The following is a 16,057-nucleotide window of genomic DNA, read 5'->3' on the forward strand; positions in this document are numbered from 1 at the left end:
CCATTTACTAGCCCTACAGCATTTTTCAGGCAGTGTTCAAAAACTCCCTTTCCACCCACAACATTTTCTCTTTACAATCTGTTAAAATAACACTGTCTACAATTACTGGGTCATTTGTTATGCATGATATAATAGACTGCAAATATAAAAAGGCATTATCATTACTTTTGTCCTTTGTTCTTCCAGGCCAGAATATTGCATAGTTCTTTACTTTGACATTTATTGCTTTTATATTGGTAATAGAATGGTTTGTGTTGCTCATTATCTTGAATGATGATAATATTAGAGTTTTGGGAGCCTGCATTCCCTGTTAAGTAAAATACAGGCTTCATATACTTACCAAAGGTTATTACTGGACAATTACCCACCATACAGTTCAAGTCTAATAAACCTTAGCCACATTCACTCTTAAATACCACATCGTGGTATGGTTTCTAGGAAACTACAGAGAATGATTTATGTGTGTGGTAGGAGGAGTGGTGTTTATTTGTGCATATGTATATACATGGCTTTATTTGTATTTTTAGTGTTTAGTAACGAGTGTCCTTAGAGAAAGGGTTTAATTGAAAGACACATCTAGCTGGGATTCTGAGCAGAGAATGGGAGCAGAAGAGGGATAAGGTATAACCTCAGTTTTCCCCCATACTATTAGGAGCAATGGAGTAATTCCAAATTTAACGTCATAAAAATTATATCAGATTTTGGCCTAAGACTTAAGCTTTTATATAAGAGCCTAATGTATCAAATTAATCAATTAGCAGAGCATGAAATTCAGAGCCTGATTTCAACCTTCCATCCCTTTTATCTCTGATCGTAGCTAGCATCCCATCCTGAGCAGCAGCAGGGCCCTGTTCTGGACAGGCTCCACTACCCTGCAGCCCAGGACTGGCTCCATCCCTGGGGAGAGTGGCTGAAGGTTTTTCACCTGGGAAACTTGTTGGTTTGAGGGTCCTTGGCAATCCCCTCTATTTCTGAGGCTTTCAGATGTTTATATGTATATAACACACTGTACACAGGCACACACATGTATACAAACACCATTTGTTTCCCTGTTTTCTGTTTGATACTCCAGTTTGCCTGCAGTCATTTATGTTCAATTTATGTTTATCAGTTCATTTCTCTAGCAGCTGCACTTTCAATGAAATGTTTCTGTTTGGTGCCAAGTAATAGTAGCTAGAGTTATTTGCCCTATGAATCTCAGTAGATTAGTTTTTGTAATTTACATACATATCCAATTTCTACCAATTTCCATTGACAGTTTTCTCTTTGGACTTTGTTTCATTTCTATTTTTGAGCTGTAACATTGTTTCAGACTTACACCTCTCTGTAAACTTCATGATATGTTCTACATTATTATAGTTATCTAGTAATGCAAATGTGAGAGAAAACTTTCAACTCTAAATGTTAAAATAGTATGCAGAAACGAAGTTAATGTTTCACAAAATAAATGTCATGATATGAAAAATGTATTTTAACGGAAATTTGCTCAAAGCCTCAGATGTTTCTTTTCTGACTAACACCAGTTACTATTCTTCACATGAATCATAAAACCCAGACTGATTATGGCAATAAATAATTTTCAAACCACACAGATTTGCAGTTATGATGAGCTGACACAAGATGAGCATGAGCCTGTGGCTGTGAGTGCAGCCAGCTGACACACCTGCCATGGGTTTTCTCTCAAGAGTGAGCATATTATGTTATTTCTGATGCTGTTGAGCAAGATAAACTGCAAAGCAAGATAATGCTCTTCCATGCTGTGCTAGAAACATTCAGGCAGATGTTAGGGTGAGGCAGAGAGAAGCACACAATTGCTGTTATTAGATCACTTAATATTAGAACAGGTGGACAGGTGCAGGTGGGAGCTGCACACCCACAGAGTTTTGCTCAGCACGGGCCCAGTGTAGGCATCTCTCAGGGTGAGGGAAGGCTTTCCAGGAGATACTGTGGGATTTCAACAGGTAGAAGCTGCACAGACCCATCCAGAAGTAGTTCAGGCCCTGTTCACAGCAAGCCTGGCCCCACATCTCCCATTTAGATGCATAACATCTAAACAGGTTTGGTGCAGGACACAGCTTAGTGAGCACAACTGAAGCAGCACTGGTGCCTGATAGGTGCAGACCTGTTCCAGATTTAACAAAAAAATTCTGCAGTTTTTGGTAAAATCTGGAAAGCTCCAGCAGGGCTGCTGGATGCCTGGAGAAGGCAATGAGCATTGCCCTTAGAGCCTCTCTCCCTGTCACAAGAGAGTGGAAGGCTTAGAAAAAGTTATTAAAAAGCCTTGCCTTTGAGTCATGAGGTGCAGAAAGGACTCCCTTGCTTTCTAAACTCCTTCTCAGAGAAGGGTGCAGCTGAATCCCAGCTTAGACTCGGCCTGTGTGTCATTCGGTTTAAATTTAAAGGAATTACAGAGGTGTGTTGAAATCACTTTGTCCAACAGGTTTTAATGATGGAAAAACTGATATATTTATGTAAATGAATTATTTATTATGACAAATCAACAAAGAGGCGAAATGATGAAAGATCTTAATCAGAATTATTTGCTACATAGTGTAAAAGCTAAAAATCTACTAGCAGGGTATTATTATATAACAAAGCAATTTTATTAAAGCAATTATATTAAAGCTGGCAAAAGAAACTGAGTAGAGACTGATATAACTCATCAGATGAGAAAGCAGGCAGATCTCTTTCTCTTAACCTCTAGAGAGTGATCATGGGAGAAGCTCCACACTTCAAGGCAGTCTGTGTAACAGTCTGCCAATAAGGAAGTTGGACTGGGCTCGTATAGTTATAAAGTGATGAACTGATAGTCACAGATTTACAGGACAGTGAGCAGCTTCTCTGTCAAAAAGCAGGGTGTGTATTGGAAGTCTGGTGAACCAGGATGGATTTAGCATAATTCAACACCAAGACAGCACTCTGGCATCAGTGGTTGAACTTGCATGATAGCTGGCATGATGGTTTGCACAATGGCTTGCACAGTGTGCATTCTCTGATTGGATTTTTGGTCTTATCAGGGTGGGCTATCCTGCCACACTCCCAGACCAGCAGTAACACAGAATGTATTCATGTCTATTTTCAAAATAGCCTTGGCAACTTAGAGATACAAATGCCATTAAAAGTAAATCATTGTGCTTGTTACTTTTACTTGATTTCAAGACTTTGCTGTGGGGTGGAATTAAGTCCCAGTTTCTAACCCAGAGGACAAGGAAAAGTGGAAAGTCTAGACCTGCTCATTGATGGTATGCTGCCATTGTGCTTTTAAAAAATAAGTCAAAGATACAAGGTAGCAGACAGCTTTCCCATATAAGAAAAGAAATTAATTCCTCCACGTCTGTGTATCTTGACTAAAAAAAAAGTATGCAATTTTTTCTGTACAGTCATCTTTCAATAAATGAAAAGAAAAAAGTCAGGAAAATGTGTATTCATATCTAAGCAATAAAAAAGCAGGTACATTTGATGAACACTGTTGCATTTCAGAGGAAAAACAGAAATGTTCAACTGAGAAGTTTTGATAACATAGCAAGTTCCAAAGAGACTTTTTTTTTTTTCCAAATTGAGGCAGGATCCTCATTAAATTGGAGAGATTGCACAGAATCTTGTAACTGAGCTGCACATAGGCATTACAATTCAGCCAGGAGAGAAAGTAGTCACCATGGAACTTGGTAGTCAAGCTCAAGTCACAGAAGACTGTAAACCAAGCAAGGGTAAGTCCTATTGATGTCATCTGCCCCCACCTAGATAGTGGTGATGGATGTGTTTCAAATGCCAGTAATCCCAACCTTTGTTCAGTAGGATACAAGCTTTGCATTACATTATTGGCAAACACCTTGCTGCTCTTTGCTACTGCTCGGTGTTGGCCAGCAGGGGGCGCTGTTGGGCTCTGGCGGTCACTGTGTGGGGGCCCGGGATTGCAGGAGAAGCCAAAATAGAGGTTTCCCCCCCATCAAGGAGGGGAAGGGGAAAAGGGGAAAGAAGGGTGGTTTCTTTCCCCCTAAACTCATGCTCTCTGCGGCTGGCTGTGGTCAGGACTCCCCCCTTTCCTCATCAAGCACAAACTCTACGATGAAAACTGAGCAGATCCGGCTGGCGACAGAGCAGACCATAGACAAACCGGAGAACAGAGAGATGACCAGGTTGAGAGCAAAAACAGCCTCAGAGCTTTTTTCAACACACACCTTGCCCCTGTTAAGGCAAAAAGTAAAGTGTCCCCCGTTTACAAGGAGAAGAGAAGAAAAACTCCTCCTCCCTCCCTGCACTTTTGGAAGGACTATTAGCGTCAATGCAGGTCTGCCAGCTAGATTTTTTGTATAGTCAATTACCCTTCCCCCTCCTTGTTCAACCTCCTCTTACAGTGGGACTGGAAAAGGAAAATTTCTACTTGGATTTTTAGAACAAGTAAACGTATGACACCATCTCTGTAAAGAATGTCTTCCTAAGACTCCCCGGTAGAGCTTAAAACCATGCCCTCTTGTCTTCCTGATAGTTGCCTGGGAGAAGAGCCTGACACTCACCTGGCTCCCCCCTCCTGTCAGGGAGCTGTAGAGAGTGAGGAGGTCTCCCCTGAGCCTCCTCCTCTCCAGGCTAAACAACCCCAGCTCCCTCAGCCTCTCCTCATAGGACTTGTGCTCCAGACCCTTCACCAGCCTCCTTGCCCTTCTCTGCACCTGCTCCAGCACCTCCATGTCCTTCCTGAACTGAGAGGCCCAGAACCGGACACAGCACTCAAGGGGTGGCCTTACCAGTGCTGAGTACGACAGTCATTTCCCTGGTCCTGCTGCCACACTATTCCTGATCCAGGTCAGGATCCATTGGCCTTCTTGGCCACCTGGGCACACTGCTGGCTCATGTTCAGCTTCCTGTCAATCCAAACTCCCAGGTCCCTTCCTGCCTGGCTGCTCTCCAGCCACTCTGTCCCCAGCTGGGAGTTGTAGGGGGTTGTTGTGGCCAAAGTGCAGGACCCGGCACTTGGCCTTGTTGAACCTCATCCTGTTGGAACTAGACTATCTCTCCAGTCTGTCCAGGTCCCTCTGCAGAGCCCTCCTGCCTTCCAGCGGATCGACTCCCTCCTAGGTTGATGTCATCTGCAAATTTGCTAATATTGGACTCAATCCCCTCATCCAGATCATCAGTAAAGACATTAAACAGAACTGGGCCCAACACTGATCCCTGGGGGACACCACTGGTGACTGGATCCCAACTGGATGCAGCACCGTTCCCCACCACTCTCTGGGCCTGGCCATCAGCCAGTTCCTGACCCAGCACAGGGTGCCCCTGTCCAAGCCATGGGCTGCAGCTTTTTCAGGAGAATGCTGTGGGAGATGGTGTCAAAGGCTTCGCTGAAGTCCAAGTAGACTTCATCCACAGCCTTCCCCTCATCCACCAGGCGGGTCACCTGCTCATAAAAGGAGATCAGGTTGGTCAGACAGGACCTGCCCTTCCTAAACCCGTGCTGGCTGGGTCTGATCCCTTGTCCATCCTGTAGGTGCTGTGTATTGCACTTAGGATGATCTGCTCCATAACCCTGCCAGGCACTGAGGTCAGGCTGATGGGGAATGACTCGCTCTCCCTGAGGGTTTCAGCTTGGGCTGCCACGATTCCCACTGGGAAGAAATAGGCTTTTCTGTGCCCATTGTGTCACCCTAAATTATAGCTTAATTTGTTGCTGGAAGAAGTTCAGATGAGACATTCCCTATTGCTCATTTCTTGTCACTAACAGTGCAGAAAGAGGTGAGAAAATCAAGTGTAGTGATACATCTACTGTAGATGCCCAAAGTTACATGAAATTAATCCTGCCAGATATATATATTTTATGAATGGTATTGGCTCAAAAGATCAATGGCACTAAGAAAGACAAAAAGCTGTTATTTTTATTTGCTGCAAATTCTGAATTAGCTTTTGATTCTAACTCCTTTCTAGTTAATATTCAAGAAAGTATAATCTGTGTGAAAATTAATTGAAAATGAATTACTGCCTTATAGCAAGTGACGTAGGAGCACAGATCTGGTTGGTTAGGAATTTGATTTGTGCTGCATATTAAATGCAGTCTAGGGAGCTGCAGTACATCATGGTGAGGGAGAGAAGTGGACATTTTATAGACTTTTTATGTTTAAATAGATAGTATCTCAAACTTTAGCATAAGCTGCATGAAAGCTGCCATGTTTAATTCTGCAAGGCCTTCTTTTGCTAAATTACTTCCATTTTAATTGGTGGTGAGGGGATGGACTCCCAAATCCATTCTGACAAGTTGATATTACAGTAAAAGATCTGATGAGATGAAAGTCCCAGAAAGGCATGCAAAACACAGCAAGTCAAGCTGTTTGTTCCCTGTGGAATCTGGTACCAGATTCCTCTAAACAGCATCTCAAATTTGAGACCATATCTGGACTGTTATATCTGCTGGGTTTGGGGAGAAGGCAGGAGGCTGTGAGGCACCTCTCCCCTCCTCTTCTTCTATTGCAGGTAAGGAGGCAAACAGGGAGCTGCTGCCAAGGGGATTTGTGGAAAAACCACACAGATCAAGGGATTACAGCAGCAAAGATGTTTCAAGTTTGATGTACCAGTCTGGCAGAGGTATGTTTGTCAACTCCCTGGGAAAGGTTTGGAGGAGCACAAGGCATGGGTCCTTCATAAGTGAGATGGGGATATGGTCCCTTCTCCAGCACACAGAGAAGGGAATCTGGGGATTCACAGTGTGAAGGTCTGGGGACTTTCTTTCCTTGAAAAGCAAGGAAAAGAAGAAAGGAAATAAAGCCTTCCTTAGGAAACCACTTGGAGAGAGCATTGAGCTGAATGCTCACAAAAATCATTATTGCTTTATGTACATTTCTCCAACACAGAGATCGATTTTCACTCCAGACAACAACAGAGTAAAGCTCAACTATTCCTTATCAGCCTGTACAGGACAGATGATTCATGGCCAGTCTTCGCGAACGAAGATTTGGGAAAGGTCTTTACCCTTCGAGCCTGTGCAGTGGATTTTTTAGGTGAGACACAGTGTGCACTGAACTGAGCCCACCCTTTAATCCTAAGGTTCATCTGCCGGGGCCAAGCGAGCTTGGATGGTGGCAGCGAGGTCCTCAGGACATAGGTTTGTTTAGAGTGACCTTCTCTTAGATGGATGGCCTTACAGGGCTGACGAGATCCATCTGCCCGGAGGGGTTCCCTGACCGGGAATCGAACCCGGGCTGCAGCGGTGAGAGCGCCGCATCCTAACCACCAGACCACCAGGGAACCCAGGACAAATGAACCACACTGTGAAAGCTCCATGCTTTTAACTCTTCAAAGCAGAGGAAGACCTCAGATTTGCGGTCCTTAACTGTTCAGTGTATCCCTGAAAAGCTCAGGCTTGTGCCTTTCTGAGTCTTCAATTTGGCTTCTGAGAAAAGAACTTAAGTTGATACCATCATAGTTTATTGAGCCATAACTATGGAAAGGACTCCTTGACTCCTTCTGGGAAATGGTCTTCTAAACCAATCTGTCACTGTAAGACAAATGGGAGACATACTGAAGAAATAAATTTTTTTTATATAGACAACATCCCGTTTTATTCTAAGCCTGACCTATAACTTCTTTTAACTTGCAGACATTAATAAAGCAAAGAAAATAATAAAGAACTGAAACTAACAGAAAGTATCATTTCAAATGTAGTTCTCATCAATTTTTTCAGCCTAGTGAAAACATTCTGAAACCTGGCCTTTAATTCAAGATAAACGTAAAAAAAAAAAATGTAAGCATGAATCATGTTTCTTCAGAAATTTCCCTTCAGTTTCATTCAGAATTCCATTCAAAATCCTATTCTTTTACAGTCCTGACCTGCTATTTTAGACAGGTTAGTTTAGAAATTTTAGGGAGACAGAACTGTGCGAGTTCTCCTACAATTCTTAGTTGTGAGAAAAGGGAAATATAGCTGGAGGCACATTTACTTAATAAGCAAATTATAAAGCAGAGAATAGAAGATGAGTTATTCTTTCTCCTTGTGTTTTAGTTGTTCTTTATGTTTATCAGTATTAACTCAGATTCTCATTCACTACAGATCTCTAAGACACAGACACTTCCCACATTCCTCTCCTGTTTGTGAGACATTGAGAAGAAAGACATGGAAGTGGCAAATAAGTTCCAGTAAATCTTTTGATCTCTGTAGCTGAAACATAAAGGGGCACCTCAGTGAAAGTACTTCTATAGGGCAAATATAACTGAGGTTATATCCCAGAAATAAATCCCAAAGCAACAGTACATGTAACAAACATGATACAGCTTATGAGCTTTTAAATTCAGAAAGGAGTGATAACTCTGCCCTGTGCTGGAGGATTTCTTCTTGTTAGAAGACAAGATAGCTGCTATCACTGCAATGAAAAAAATAAGAATTAATGGAAAACCCCAAACAACAACTAACTTAAGTATCTTTTACCTAAACATCATTACACAAGTAAATTCTTACTTCTTCTCTTCACAAACCCTCTTACTCATGCGTGTTTCTGTTTATAATATATGAAGTTCACACTACAGGAAGAAAAAAAAATGCCATGTGTAATGCTACGTGTAAAAGCAAACAGCAGTACTAGAAAACATACTAAAGCTTCACTTACTGCTCTCTAGCACACAGACATTGTAGCAACTTCTCAGATACTCTCCTTCCCAAACAAATACTGCATGCAGGACTAGAGTTTCTGAAAGAAAATCTGTTGTTCATGTATGATGGAGATTTCTGAACACCTTTTTCTTTACAATGACACTGTCCCTCTCTTCCACTTTTCTTAGTTGATAACTTGCAAACATGGATCTTTTATATTAATTTCATTCGTTTCTGACTTTTTGATGCAAAATCAGGTACTATTGTGCTTGAGCTGTAGAAACAAATCAGACTCATTCACTTCATTTGGGCAACAACAATTTTATTTCTTGAGGTGCTACATCCAAACTTAGCAGCCTGTGTTTTCAGGTAATCCATTAACCCAGAAATGGCAATCCTGCATCTAGGCTCTCTTTTCCTGTGTCATCCCTTTGATCCCTCACTGAATATACGATTTGTCATTCTTTGTACTAAAGTAACGAGTAGCTTAGAAATATATCTACTTCAAAATAGATAAAAAGCCCACTGCAGCCAGGTGTTTCTCCTCCTGAGAAACACCTGGCCAATTTTATACTGTTCACTCCCTCTCTTCAAGAACTAGTTCACTTTTCTTATTTATCAGCCAGGGACCATGACTGGTGGCACAAAACATGCAGGACAAGAATTAAACTTCCCAATTTACAATGACCTTTATATAAAGGGAAAGTAAGAGCTGTTTTCCCAGGAGGTAGAGTGCACTTGCAGTTCCCATTTTAAAGTCACTTTGTCTTCTTTGAAAAGAAAGTCCATTAAGTCCAATGCACATATTCATACTGTTTTGAGATTTGCTGTTCTTAGTGGCACATAGTGCCAGTTCAGATTTGGACTCACTTGAAGAACACAAATTGCAATCCCAAATTGTAATATTTTCACATTTTTTTAGTGCACACCTGAAATTTAAATTACCTACTGGCAAATTAGGGGTTAATCATTCATTATTTTAAATTATTCATTTTTAGCACAACCCCTGCATACCACCCACAGGGCGTTGTTTTTTTTCTTTTTATATAAAGTAATTTTACAAATACTAAGGGACTGTAAAGCTAGAAAAGCCCTCCTACATTGCCAAATCCAAACAGCTATTAGCAAACATCCATCTGTGTTGCTGTCCTCATTTTCACATACTTCCACTATAAAATTTTCTTGGGAGGATTAAAATTCTATTTTGTCTTGCAGAAAGGGCAGGGCTGAAAGAGAGCCATGCCCATCAGCATCTCAGATGTAGTTAGCAAGCCAGAACCTCATTGCCTCAATAATCTGGTGTTTTTAGGAGACTTTCTTTGACAGAGCTGAGCCATCTGCTTTGCTACCCATCGAGGCTTCTCCAGGGGCAGCTGTAAGGGACTGTCCTCCAGGCACACCTCCTGTGCTGACCTCTCTCAAGATGGTGTTTCACAGTGTTGAAAATGCCTGGGAGCTTCCATATTTTTTTCTTAGATCGTGTAAAAAAAGGGTTCAAAGCATTATCTAGGAAAAAAAGAAAAAAGGAAATTAGTCTCTCTTTTTCAATTTTATGCTGAAATTCAAGCTACTGCAAGCCATATGGCTACTCTTCTACTGCTCCAGGGATCATTAAAACAGGGTGCCAGCAGAAGTGGATCAACAAGCATTGACTGTCTGGAAGGAAAACAGGAGGCAAATGTCTCTGTGAAAGTTTAACTCTAGCACTGCTTTCTACTGTGACAGAATTGTTCTGGAGATAGAGATGTATCCCTTCAGTACTTCCACACAGGCCCTATCACCTTCATTCTCCAAGCAAGAGACTGAGGAAAAGATTTTTTGAGGTATTTATGTGGTGTTTACTTTGTTGTTGTTGTTGTTGCTTAATCTCAAATTTCTCTCTTTGGATCAAAATTATTTGCAAGCCTTTTATTTACCACCAGTCTCTACAGGACAGACAGCAAGTTGCAAATCCCTCATCATCTTCTCTTCCCTTCACCATTCCAGTATCCCAGTGGTTGGGACACCCTCCTGAAGCCAGAAATGCACCTGTCCTCTCCCTGGTTTCCACTTCAAACATCCCAGATGAGTATGAGAGCCACTACTAATCTTTCTACTTAACTCCAGTCTGTGCTTGAAATCTCACAGCACAGCCTGCCCTCCCACCCCTGCTGCCACAAATCCAAATCTTCTGAGCAATATAAAAGCCACCTGCATGCTAAATATATGAAGTAACTAAAGCAAGATAAATGAAACAGGAAGGTTTTCATGTCCTTTGGCCTGGACAGTCTGGAATGAGGCATCCCATGTTTTCAGGTGAGTGATGGAAGTGACGCACTGTTATTTAAAAGGCCACGCATGTTTTTTATCTTGAGTGAAGTGGGAATCAATTATTGCTCATATGTTAATGTAATTAACCCTAAGCAATACCAAGGTCTGGAGGTGGGGTGTGTGTACATGTTTGCTTCCAGTACTGACTTTACATTTTGGATATTGTTTTGTGGTAGATTTTGTTAAAAGGGTGATGACTTGATTCAAACTTTTCACAGCCACTGAGATGTGGAAAGCAAACAAGATTCTACTCATAGAAACTAGGTCTTTACAGTGATGTTTCAGTGGTCACTAATTGTGGCAGGAATAACAAAACCCAAATGGAAATGGGTTTATGTTAAGTATCATATTAATACAATATCAATACATGAGCTCTGCTTTCTGTTCTCAGAAAAACAGGGTCCTGCATTAGGTCTACTTTACAGAAGTCAAGACTGTAGGGACAGACATATCCAGAGCAAATTCTCTGTAATTCTGATAAAGCCAGGACTCTTCTGGCTGAACTGTCTCATGGCTCTGGGTCTCTTAAAGACACAAGGTGGCACAACAGAGTATAGTCAATGCACAAACATCAACAATCAAGAACAGCATCCAATTCCTGGAACAAGTTATCAGGGAAATACAGCAACATGGATTTTAAATGTCATTCACATCTCGATCACCTGCTCAGATAGAAGTACAACTGTATGGAATTACCTCACTTCCTTCTTTTCCTGCTCATCCTCTGATCCAAGCAAGCAAGCTGTTTCCAGCCAAGCACGGCCCCAATATTCTTGCTTCAGTTTGGCAACTAAGTCTCCTAAGGAAGCTTCTCAGGTTTCTTTGCTTTTTTTGTTTTCTGTAATTGAGGTTTTGTTGTGGTGATTTTTTTGTTTGTTTTGTTTTCAAGGGAGAGAGAAGCAATTATTTTAAATGCTAAACAATTACTTAAAAAAATTTCTATATTCCATTCAATATTTGCCATACAATGTTTGTCTCGTAACACCCAGGAGCTTTAACGACAGACATATAAGAGATGCTCTTGGCACAGTGTCTGGCCCTTGGCAATCATCTTCCTTTGCTGTCAGTGGCAGAGACTGAAGCCTGAAATCTGGACTCACTCAGGACTTGGCAGTCTCCAGGTGGAAACACAATCCACCATCTGCCATACCAAGGCCCTAACAGATTATGCTGTTACCTTTCTCTCTGCTGGTGTCCACTAGCAGCCTGAATGGATTAATTGCCTTTGTGTTCCTTATAAAGGAAGGCAGCACAAATGATTCAGGCTGTTGTAATGATCTTCACCTGCTCTGCACTCATATAGGGGCTTGGTTTGTGTTCATATCATCCTACTGGATAAGATTGTGAGTATTTGTGTGGCTGCAAGCACATGTGCTCAACATTTTTTATAGAACAAATACTCAGCACAGAAGCAATTATTCAAGGGCTTTATGCTGGTTTTGCCATCAGGCTTTTGTAGCATTTGTACAGCTTTTTTGTCTTTACCACCATATTTAATTCCAGGTAGATGTTACTAGCAGGTTATTTGGTAAGTCCTTTGGCAGTGCTTGGGTGAAATTGGTTTATGTTTCCTAAATGAGGTCAACAAGACTTGTCAGCAGGATGAGTTATAGGAGTTGCTCAACTTGGTGGGAGATGTCCCAAAAAATAATCAATTCCCCAGCTGTTTGGGTTTGGTTTTAATGTGGCTATGCTGATGAGTTTCTCATTCAGTACAGGCAGTATTGCTTTTAGGAAGATGAGACAGTTCGAGGGATAGGAGGAAGATTCACTTTAAGCTATCAGAGTTAAAGCAATGTTCCTGCTTGTCTCTTCTGCTGCCCTCCAATAGGGCAAACTCAAAATGATGCAAATACTCCTACATCAACACAAGGTAATATAGAAAGTGAAATGAGCTATTACAGTAGAATGCATGTTTTCTATGTTTTTACCTGCAGCTGCATTTGTGGCTTTTACTGACGTAGTTAAGTCAGCTAGTTACAAAAAAAATTTAAAATCTACCGGCTGACATAGTTATGCCACTAAATCCTTCCAATCACAAAGCTGAACCCAGAAATAAGCTGTAAGAAAACTGAGCATTAATGGTGTTCCTAAGTCAATTATTCTCTAGCTTTTCAGTTGGCACTGGCAAATACAAAGCTCTGGTTTTGGTGATATTGTTCTGACCTCAGCCTTCATAGACACTGACAACTACCCATGTCAACCAAAGTCTGCAACTGAGAGCTGATGCTGGCTTGTTCTGAGGAGACAGGTCTGCATCAATATGGAACTCCCCTGGTGCCAGAGAACTAAACATCACCCCAGTTGGTTCTATTTCATCCATAACAAGACATCCTCACTTCAGAAAAACACTATCTGTGCTGCAAAAGCCAGGCAAACAGCTTCCCAATAAATCCAAACCCTCAATGGACAAGAATGGAGACAGTCTTTTGCAGTACTTAGCCTGCAGCGGAGCCAACATGCTCTACTGAATGGAGCTTTGTGGAGACAGAAAGGCTCCTTCAATCAGGTTGAAAGGAACCTCAGGAGGTCCATGTGAACCTGAGAAGCAGCAAATCAATACCCCATTACAGCCAGCACATCACCTGCTGCTTTGTGTACATATTGCTAATTCAATTAAATTGGATTAAAAATATTTTCCAAGAACTTGACTGTGAGGGACTTCACCAGTTATGACTTTTGTAACTGAATTGCAGTGTTTGTAAAATCTCACTGCAGGTATTCAACTGCTCCAGCCTGATACAGTAACAAACCACAAACAGGAAAGGGCAAGTTATGACCACTGGCAAGAAGTTTATAAGATGGACTTCAATGAACACAAGAGAAACAGACATGAGGAGCAGCAGCCAGCAGATGAAGGCACCGTTTCAAATAATGTTCAATTTGTCCAAGGCCTCTCAAACCTTGTTCAGCACCAGCCAAAGACAACATATCTTCCCTCCTAATACCAACCTGGGCACTGGGCAGTCTTATGTAAAAGACATGGCACTGCTCCCTTTGAAGCACAGCTGGTAAGTATGGATAGCACTCAGCTCTCCAAGTTTTCCAGCAAATGTGTCAATGTCTTCACAGAAAGGACTTATGTTCCGTGCCAGTCAGGGGATGTTTTTCCATGACAATCAAAAGGAAACTTGTACCACAGCCAATAGCTGCCTTCTTTCATTGTCCTGGCAGCTCTCCCTCTTATCTACAGGCCTGTGTCTTTGTTAGGTTCATTTGCTCTATGTGCAGTAGGAACCTCATCTGTTGTATCAAGAGAACAGCTACCTCTGTTTTGCCCTTGGCAGCCAAGATACTGAACCTCCCCAGGGGCTCCTTTTTATCTTCTCTCCTCCCCAGGCAGCTACAGCAGTTTGCTATCCATTCAAAATGGATGAGTGGCTCTCCTGGTTTAGATTTTACCTTTGTATTATTTTCTCTCTTTTGGGTCCATGATCTTAAGGTTGTTTGCTGAAGACAAAACTCTTAGCAAGTCCAAACTGGCTCCCTTTGTTTCTGACCATTTATTTCTGGCCTGGTTTTTTTAGCTCATTTGGTTCTCCCCAAGTCAAACAGTTGCTTGCATTTATAATTCCCATAACCAGGCTCTCTTTTTCCTAGCTGACTGCTCATACACAGTGCCATTGCTCTGGACTTGTCTTTCACTAAATTATTTTTCCAGGACATCCAAAATCATATAGCTTTCAATATGGCCATCAACTCTCAAGTAGCCAAAATTTCTGAGTTTCAACCTGGATTAGTCTCAGGAGCAAAATCCAACACCTCCTTTAAGTAGCCACTTCTTCAGCAAGGACAACTGCATCAAGCATATGACAAATAGCTGGGAAAGAGGAACCCCTTGCATGTAGTAGAGTTTAATTCACTTTCATTCACAAGTCAGCATTCAATGCAGGAGGGCAAAACAGAGACACTTTAAATTTTCAGTATTATAATACTGGCACAAGAACATTGTGTTTTTGCTGCATCCCATCTAACTTTTATCAGTGTTTCAGTTAGGCAATTTTGCTTCCTTTTCTGCTTATTCTAGTGCTTTCTACCTTAAGTACCACCACTAGTTAATGATCATCTAGTTAATAATCATCCAGTTAAACTAGACATACTGCACTATGAAGACAAACTAGTTTTAAGATTATATAGCAAAGGGACAGGATCCATTTCCATAGCTGCTTCCTATGTCACCTCCTATGATCTTTACTCATTGTAAATACCATTGTCTTAATTTTCTACTTCTCAGGTACAGAGAAACGAAATATATTGCAAACCTACCAATAAGGGAAAGACATCATTTTCCTCCAGAAGATACACCCAGAAGTTATGTCAACATATGTTTAACCTAAAGGTTTTAACTGCCATAGAAATGAAGGCATGGAACAAGCACCACACTTAGTGCTTTGATCTTAACAAATTTATTTCTCATGTATTAAATTACCCATAAGTGCTGATGAAAGCAAAATGATCATTCTGGAGCACAGGAAATAAAATGCAAATTAAAAGCATCAGTGCAGCAGCACACCTGGAAGTGTGTAAGAATGTGATTCAGCAACAGATTAACGAAACATATCTCAGAAACATTAGTGTAATATCTGCAAAAAAACTGGCAGATTAATTATGGCATAAGATTAATCTAATTACAAAAATCTCAGAAATGTTTGACTCAGCAACTCCTTCTTAATGGAAATACAATACAACCATGTCCACCAAACAAAATTCCTGGTAAATCTGCATATGGAGGAAAAGATTTCAATTAAACTTCACGGATACATGATTTTAAGTCTAAACTTCCTCGTACACTGGTCACTGCACAATAGTTAGAGATCTCCTATAAAAATGAAGCACGGTTGGCATATAACACCATCTTATCTTTCCAGCAATAGCAGTGTGCACATATGTGCCACATAGTAAAAGAATATTAAGTAGACCTGATGTGACTGATAACAAATGAGGTTGTAAGCTAACATATGGCCTGGAAGCTTTAGAAATTTCTGTTTCTAAAAGCAGGATTAATAGAGCTTACAAAGGCTCCCTGAACGAAAGGAGCTTTACTGGCTCATTTAGTATCAAACAGTCACCCAAATAAAAACACAGGCAACCTTCACAAGGTCATTAGTCTCAGGAATATGAATGAAATTAGCACTGTCAAATCTTAGAACAGCTATTCCTCTTCTTCCTCTATTT

General features: G+C 41.1%; 1 long non-coding RNA gene across 1 annotated transcript in view; it reads right to left on the reverse strand.

The window, feature by feature from the left end:
• Positions 1-8,877: 8,877 nt before the first annotated feature.
• Positions 8,878-16,057, reverse strand: part of LOC135408651 (uncharacterized) — a 123,306-nt gene continuing 116,126 nt past the window's right edge. Inside the window, exon 3 of the long non-coding RNA XR_010427758.1 lies at positions 8,878-10,078. This is a non-coding gene — a long non-coding RNA (uncharacterized LOC135408651). The remainder of the gene's footprint in view (positions 10,079-16,057) is intronic.

Source organism: Pseudopipra pipra, chromosome 2 (genome assembly GCF_036250125.1).
Source record: "Pseudopipra pipra isolate bDixPip1 chromosome 2, bDixPip1.hap1, whole genome shotgun sequence".
NCBI lineage: Eukaryota > Metazoa > Chordata > Aves > Passeriformes > Pipridae > Pseudopipra > Pseudopipra pipra.